This window comes from Pinus tabuliformis, chromosome 8, assembly GCF_031772625.1.
Source record: "Pinus tabuliformis cultivar Carrire ecotype Pingquan chromosome 8, CPIR1, whole genome shotgun sequence".
NCBI lineage: Eukaryota > Viridiplantae > Streptophyta > Pinopsida > Pinales > Pinaceae > Pinus > Pinus tabuliformis.
The window spans coordinates 773,657,116-773,666,428 of record NC_142294.1 but is presented as its reverse complement, the minus strand read 5'-3'; the positions used below and the strand labels follow the sequence as shown (position 1 = coordinate 773,666,428).

At 35.3% G+C, this 9,313-nt stretch overlaps 1 pseudogene; it reads right to left on the bottom strand.

Moving 5' to 3' along the window:
- Positions 1–6,194: 6,194 nt before the first annotated feature.
- On the bottom strand, positions 6,195–6,827 carry LOC149237880 (uncharacterized; annotated as a pseudogene).
- Positions 6,828–9,313: the final 2,486 nt, after the last annotated feature.

Sequence of the window (9,313 nt, the reverse complement as noted above, 5' to 3'; positions counted from 1 at the left end):
AGTAGAGTCATTTTATTTTTTTATAATAAAAACTGCTACCATCTTTATAATAATTAATAATTGAAATAAAAATAAGATTATGCAAACTTATTAAACTCTCAATATAAAAATGGATCAAAAACAAAACCAATATACTATTTAATATAAGCATAAATTTTAATGATGATACCATCTCTATTTTTGGTTGGTAGCATTGTTTGTTCCCAATCAAAGCCCAAAAATGTCGTGAATACTAGTGAAAATACTAGGTAAGTTTCAAACCATTTTAAAATGAAAGTACATCACCTATTTTTCTCTATAGTGGGATGGGAAGTATTTGAAAACTCTTATTAGAAGATTGAACAGAATCTCTGACTAAAACTTGCAGAATTTCAATCAACATTAATACTCAACAATCATATGAGGCTTTTATAATTATATATTTATTAATTTAAATTTAAATATAAAATTTAAAGAATTATAATTATTATATTATAAAACTCATATAAGAAATTAGTATAACAGCTCCCTACACTAAGTTGTACATCACAAAAATAAAAATAAAAACCTACAATAAGATGCACATCACAATAATCAAAGCCAAAGTTATAATTAGAGAATAACCAAACCGAGTGTATCACAATAATCAAAATCAACATTGTAACTAGCAATTGTCCCAAAAGGTACAAAGAGAGGCCGATAGGATTATTAAATTGGAATTGTTGAATTTTTCTAGAAGAGTTAATTGGTTTGTGGAAAACCTTGTTTTCACATGGTCTTTCGAAATGGCTGTGGTCATTTAATTTCCAACTTCTAAGTTCTCCCTTTGACAATTCAAGATTCCAGAACTCTCTACTGCACATGGTGATAAACTAATGAGTACAAAATTCGATCTACCTACATTTATAGATTACAGAATAAAAATGTAATTAAAGATTAACCTAAAATATGGTACCTAATAAAACTACTTACAAAAACAACACTTATTTCAAAGGCTCAAAATAAATAAAGCTTACCTTGATCAGACCGGTTTTTTTGTCCAGCTCATATTTCACCTTACTCCCCTTCCCAATTTCCACAACCCGAGTATCGAAAAATAACAAAAAATGATAAGTGAAATGAAATCATGGATTGGATAATAGCATGTATGATCATGCCTGATTGTAGTCCTTGGAATCCTTATAAAATATAATTTCTAATCTTGATTATGTATGAGATAACAGAGATAATTATCCATACCTATAAGAAGCTCATTGTCTAGAACATCAGAAACCATATTCTATCAAGCTTAGCAATGAAAAGTTGAAACACTGTGCAAAGGGTTAATCTAAGGGCTCTGTGAGGAAAGGCCAGCGATAGTAAGCACAAAAGCAAAGTATCAGGGATAGAGATATGAAGGGCATACTTTTGGGCACACTATCAAGAGCAGAAAAATAATGAGATAACAAAATGCTCGTCCCAGATACAATTTTAATAACAAAAAAGCTACATATCCAAGGAGGCCAATCAATGTAATGCCCAGCCACCTTTTATCTATGTAAGATGAAGTTCTAATACATTTTATAATTTCTACATGAAAATATAAAACAATGATAGCCTATTACGATAACAAGGAAATATTTAGACAAGCTTCCTTAATTTCAATCAAGCAATCACTAAAACAGCAGCTGTAGCACATCATTGTTAGTAATGGCTCCTAACTAAGCGCTTTAGAGTAAAAGAAGTTGTGGATGAGCTACAAAACAGTATTTGATATCATCTTACAACAAATAAAAACTCTGCTAAGTGCATGATTATAGGTGAACTGCCCAAACAAAGATGTTAAAATAGGTAAATCAGATAATAGATAATAACTCTGCCAAGTGCATGATTATAGGTGAAATGACGAAACAAAGATGTTAAAATAGGTAAATTGGATAAGAGATATGAGCTTATTCAAATGTGGTAAATTGATAACATGTTTCTACTATTTGAATGTGATATGCCTTTCAAGCGGCCCACTGGGTTTTTCCTATAAAGACAACATTTTACTATGAGTTTAGTAAGGATCCAATTACTTGTTCAACCATGTTTATAAAAACATTCTTAGCTCATGCTTGAGAGTGTGAATATGACAGATAGGAGACAATGATATTTTCAAAGATGTAGAGGTGTTAGATCCTAGAACCAAGCTCTAGTTAAAAAAGGGAACCAAAAAAGAAAATAGCATGATTGATGTGATCACACATTTCTACTATTTGAATGTGATATGCCTTTCAAGCTGCCCACTTGGTTTTTCGTATATAGACAACATTTTAGTATGGGTTTAGTAAGGAGCCGGTTACTTGTTCCACCATGTTTATAAAAATATTCCCAGCTCATGCTTGAGAGTGTGAATATGACAGGTAGGAGACAATCATGTTTTCCAAAGGCATAGAGGTGTTAGATCCTAGAAGCAAGCTCTAATTAGAAAAGGGAACCAAAAAAAAACAGCATGATTGATGTGATCACACCTTAGGCTTTATGCTAGCCTTCAAAGCAAAGAACAAATTCTATAAAAATCAAAGAGGGATACTAGGTACTTACATAATTGAACACCAAAGGAGCTCCAGGTCCTACAGCCAGACATTGAATTTCACATTTATATCAACCAACCCACATAAAAACCAATGAAAGAATATAGGAGAGTAATTATTACTACATTGCATGGGCAGCAGAGACATCAATATAGTGTAATCTATCGCTGCACCGATAAAGAGTTGATAAATCACAAGGTAAAGGCATTTATGGATAAATTTCTTTTCAGAACCAGATAATAATTACTGACAGATTGCATGCAAGGATAGGTGTGCTAGCTTTTCTATAAACCACTTAAGTATTGAAGACACCTCCTGATGATCAATATAATGTATAATCAATGTATTTTTGTTATGTGTGAAAGTACCCCCTATAGTTGAATGTTACATAAATCAACGATATCCAGAGTGATCATTATAAGGTTACAAATGACACCAGATCATGGCCATTATCAACAAAAAGAACAATGAGGCAAAAAAGGTTCTTAGCACTTACCAATCTCAAGATCATGCCGAGAATGTGTAGCAATAGATCTATGTGATAGAGATGAAAGAATCCTTTCGTTCAGAGGTGGATGAGGAAAGTGTGATTCTCCTCCGTTTCTTGGACCTTCAGCACTAGTTGGAATACGTATCATTGTTGGACCATCAGCACTAGGTGGAGTCATGTTTGAATATAGAGAAACAAGTGTCTTTGCTTCAACTAAATGTGTAATAGGTCTACTAGTTGATCCTTGGCAGATTACAGTTGACTGGACTTGCAATTGGGTGAATTACATAAACGATAAAAACCAGAAACTTATGTTTGTATATGAGATAAAAATCCAAGAATATTTCAAGGACATATAGGCAAACAACCAAATAATAACCGGACAAAGCATAAGAAATTGATAAATGAAAACAAAGCAGGCTAACTGGAAACATTGTAAGACATTGATCTGTAAAAGCAGAGCCAAATAAAAAGTAGGTACATGAGCCAGAGGTTTACTTTTTCATTTCAATCCAGAATAATAAAAACCATTTGCAAAACTGCTATGAGAGAAAGTTGGCATCATATAACTTGTGAAGCCTTTTTTAGCAGTACCACATGTGCAAACGTATAATGCAAAAAATTGCATAAATTTTTACCCCTGCCAACTGCGAAGTCTAATTTTTGCAGCATTTGCAAGACCAGAAAATTAGGCATTCAAGGGTAATTTAAGGATTTTGATGTGAAAAATTGGGCAAATTAAGCACACAAAAACTTTTATGTGCACTTAGTTCTGAACAACCAGGTTTTCACAAAAAAAGGAGCAACAAACAGTTCAGAACAAACAAGTGCATCTAGAAAATTATTTTACACATAATCCCAAGAGAAAAACCAACGTAGGCATTACTTTAAAGGCCTGCATTGCATATGCATGGAATGAAATCAATGGAAATTAAACACAAACCTGACAACTTATTTTAGATAATCTCAGGAGCAGGAAAAACTGATATTAACTCCAGATAATTCTTTTAAGAAGATAATCAAATTGTAGCAGTACTTCCTTGCAAGATGGAAGGTGCTAAATATTTGGAAAAAGTGAATATATGGTCTGTATCGGTGTCATACCTTGTTGCCTAGTAAGTCCAGATAGTTTTGAGATATTCAATGTTCTACTATCTAAAGCTAATGAGCTTAAATGGCCAGGACAAGGCTTAGAACACATCCTCTGGTCACAATGTTTGGAAATGCTGGTAGCCTTACATTTATAGCAAGACATCGATCATGCTCCCTTATGAATCTTGATAAAACAATAGCACAGGCATTTGTATAAAGAGACTCGAGCATTAGAAAAAGACTGACAGGAAATAGATGAATGCATGTGTTGTGCACGCTCCATCTCATAAACAGAACGAATGTGTAACAATTGTATATACCTACTACCCAGTTGGATGTGAAAAATGGTGTATATATAGAGCATATACATGAATTATAATTGTAGCAGAATAAAAAATGCATGGAAACGCTGGAAACTTTATATTTCTAGCAAAATCAATGATATGAATATATACAATTTCATGAATTAGACTTGTGGCACCTCAAAAATGTTTGGAAATGTTGGCAGTCTAGGATTAATAGAAAAAACGTTGACCATCATCACTTGCAAGCCTCAATAAAGCAATGGTGAGGGCATTTGTATGAAGAGACTCTGACATTCGCTAAAGACTAACTGAAAATAGATGTGTGTGTTTTGTATGCTCCAACTCCTGAACAAAAGGGATGACCAACAGCCTTGTTCCGTGTTGGATGTAAACAATGGTGGATGTACAACATGTATACAGGAATTGTAGCGAAACAATAAAATAGGATATAAAGAAACCCTAGGCATACATCCACTTAGCGCAAGATAAAATGGACAGAAGTATACACATTAAGTATATGCTGAATCATGATAAAAGACGTGTACACCTTGTTTCCACAAACTTTTCACACAACTTCATCGAATCAGACAACAACATTAAATGATGCACATACATCCATTCCTCTGTGCCACATAAAATGGATGGACATATACACACTGTTTATACACCAAATCCCGATATAAAGAATGTCTACACCTTGTTTCTCTAAACTCCTTACACAAACCCATCGAATCAGACAAAAAAAATGTGATATTATCAAATAGACAAAATCTTTGACGAAATATGTACTCAAATTCCCAATACAAAGACCTCATAAGATTTACAATACAACCTATCCTGCAAGAGTAAACTGACTTCATTACAACAGGAAAAGAACATTAAAGAGCCCTCTTGACAGAAAGCTCTGAAACAATGACAAAAAATATAACTTGCAAAGATCATTACAGACTCATAAGATAGCATTCCTTCCATGTAATAACCACACATTCGAAACAAAATAGATCAAGCTTCAAAACTTTAATAGCCTAGGGTTTCCAACATAGGCCATCTACGCAATGTTAAGATAAATCTCGATAAAAAACTGATCCCTGACAAATATCTTAACATAGGATCCCACAGCAAATGCCCCCACAGTAGTCATGAGATTTAAATTCCTCAACCGAAGAAAAAGCAACTAACATTAAATGAAGAAGAATAGCAAAATGAAAATAGGGCTTGCACTTACCTGGTGTATCAGCCACTAAAGCCCCAAATTCTTGAAGCTTGGAACTAGGTATAGAGCCTCTAAGAGTAGTGATGTTGTGCTGTGTTTGGCCACTTCCCGCACCTGTACGTTTATAAGAGGGAAGGTGTCTGATTTAAGCAATGGGAATGAATGGAGGGTGTGGATAAAGGGATCAGCAAGGGTATCATTATGTGATTCTTGATGTCCGTCCAGTTCAATTTGTGTGTGTCAGTGGGGACGGAGGGTAGGGTGTGGGGTTAAAAATATCTTGCCATGCCATGGAGCGCACAACAGAACTCGTAAGTGAAAAGAAGGAAACTCAACAGATATTTGGAAAAAGCAGTCACACTTCAAATCAACGGTTGAAAGTGTCTCACTTGATCGAACGGACGAGGGTAAAAGTGTTGACAATTGTTGATGAATAGGATATAAAAAAGCCATTGTTATAATTAATTAGTGGTATGTAAATCCAGCACAGGTTAATGAAAAAGAAAGCTACTTATTTGTTTTTATATTCCTTATATTGAAGAATTTCATTAATAAAGTAATTAACTTGTGCGTTTGTCAAGCATTTCCTGGTATTGCAGCAAAGACATCCTGTTCTACATCTTCAGTTGCTCATAGAATTTAGCAATGAATTCCTCAGCATGCATGTCAACCTGATGGTCATTATCTTCATTGAACGAGTTCGAGATCCTTTGACACATCAGAGACAACAAAGGGCTCAGCCTCTGAAGAGAAGGCAACTTGTTATGATCAAGGTAATCCTTGCTGAAGTATTCATTGTTGTGATCCAACTTGGGAAGAACAATAGTGTTAGGCTCTTCCTTTTCTTCAAATTGATGTGGATGAATGCATGGAATGTGAAGCATATGTGTGGGAAAGTAGTGATGTTTTCTCTTGGCCATGTTGAAGATGGCAGGGCTGTTGCTACAGGAGAATTCATATTCTTGAAGCCCAAAGCCACTCTGGTTGCTACTGTCTTTGGAATGGTGGAACACCAAATTCCTCAAGCTTTTTGCGTAGACTTTGCCTCTCTCCATCATCAAATGAATGTCCATGAGAATCTTGTGCTTGGAGGTGAGGCCTTTTCTGATCATGAAGAAAGCTATCCGCACAAATCTCTAAATACCCTTTGATGAAACATGATTTATACCAGAATGGATATTCTCCATTTCTTGCAATTTCTAATCAAACCTCACAAGGTCTGATACTCACAAAAAAAAAACCAATTTGATCAAATTCTATTAAAAAACCAGGAGGAGGCTTGAACAATACAAAGGCTTGCAATGCTTGCGAGATGTGAAACCTCAGAAGGTGAACTGATGAAAGGGCATGGAATGCATTTAGCTTATATTTAATAGTGAAGGAATGAAGTAATGACAAAAGAATTGATAATGGGAAATTTGCAAAGAAGAAATATTGAGCTAGCTTGATTGGTTTGTTGCTAGTGTGGTACCGAGTAAGTAGGTAACCCACTTCAAAATAAAAAAAATTCAAAAACGATACGTACATGGTAATGGAGGCTAAAAATGTTTGATCACAGCTAGGGTTAGACATTATTAAACTTGTGGGGAAGTTTCATCCACATAAAATGGACACTAAAAATTTTACGATTAAGAGTTGTCAAACACGTATTGAAGGCTGTCAACTCTACTTTACTAGCACATGCCTCTTTGTTGAAAGTTCCAAATAAGTTCTTTTTTGCTATGCACTACTATAGTCTCCTCCCTACAGGAAAACAATAACACGCCAATCAAACATCCATCTCCTTTCAAACAGAGTGACTACTATGGTAATCAATCTATCACTATAATAAAAAACATATAGGAATGTCCTGCACTCTTCTCTTTTTGGAATTTTGTCAGTGTCTTATAAGGCTATACAAACATGGGTGACATTGACTAGAGGTTTAATTTAATATCAAAGTCCACTTTAATCTCACATAAGTGGGGAGACGCCTATCATTATTATGACAACACAATGACACCTGTAACTTGAGTGAGACATCATCCAAACTTTTCATGTAATCATATCGTTTTACACGTTATAGGGGGGCACTACTAGATCATTCTAGTGTTATGTAATCCAACAAAGTGATAAAATTCCATGCCTACCAGTCGGTCATGCATATATCAATTTTAATGTGGACCCATTGATTCACATACCAATGGTGCTCATAGTGTCACTGTAAACCTCGTGCTCTCCTATTTCACATGAAACATTGGGAGTACGTCGATAAGGTGTTTTCCTTGTGATAGCTATCTTTGTGATTGGACTCCTAGAAAAGGGTGGTTGAATGGCAAAGTCATTGAAGGGATCAACCTTTGAAGAGCATGTAACTTGTTATGATCAAGGCAATCCTTGCTAAAGCGTTCATTGCTGTGATCCAACTTGGGAAGAACAATAGTGTTATGCTCTTTCTTTTCTTCAAATTGATGTGGATGAATGCATGGAAAGTGAAGCATATGTGTGGGAAAGTAGTGATTTTTTCTCTTGGCCATGTTGAAGATGGTAGGGCTGTTGCTGTAGGAGAATTCATATTCTTAAATCCCAAAGCCACTCTAGTTGCTACTATCTTTGGAATGGTGGAACACCAAATTCCTCAAGCTTTTGCCATAGACTTTACCTCTCTCCATCATCAGATGCATGTCCATGAGCATCTTGTGCTTGGAGGTGAGGCTTTTTCTAATCATGAAGAAAGCTATCCATACAAATATCCAAAGACCCTTTGATGAAACATGATTTACACTAGAATGGATATTCTCCATTTCTTGCAATTTCTGATCAAACCTCACAAGGTCTGATACTCACAAAAAAAAAAACCAATCTGATCAAATTCTATTAAAAATCCAGGAGGAGGATTAAGTAAGACAAAGGATTACAATGCCTACGAGATGTGAAACCTAGTGCCTAGATTTACCTCAGGCTAAAAAGGTAGGATCCAGGGCCAACATCAAACCATGCTCAGCTTGGTAGCTAGCCCTACCAGGTCAGGAGAGGGATCTCTCCAGGTCAATCTCAACAAATGATGATCTATGGGGCTTTAGATGACTGAAATATCCTCTGATTTTAGGCTAGGTATATGTGCAAAAGAGTTGTTTTGATAAAATGGAGTTTTGTTGGCTCAAAGGGAAAGGCACAATTTGGGGTACGGGGATTGAGGCTCAGTTTTGCAGAGATCTCGATGGGGCAAGGTAGGCAATCGTTTTGGCACTTAAATTTTAGTGAGATGGAAGGAAAGGAAAAGTGAGGTGTTGAAGAGGGCAAGAGCAATCATGAATCCTCCCCAAACAACTGAAAACATCAAACAATTAAAGCAAACTTCAAGTAGATCATTGCACTTTCAATCAATTCTACTTACACTCTTGTTTTTTTAGTTCAAAAGAAATAATATATAATGGCATGCAATCACATAAACACGTTCACAATTACAAAGAGAAGCACTGTACCAAGACAATTTTCCACATTAATCCCAAAGAGTGCTGCAAATCCTGGTCTCAATTCCTTAGCCAAAATGAAAATATGAGTGTACAATGAAGCTCAATGCTTTCTCAAGAGTCCAACCATGCTAATGACAGAAAAATAACATAATATAGACAAACATAGCTCATCCTTGCCTCTAGGGTTCGAGCTCACAAGTTTAGGAGTTGATCCAACTGATTCT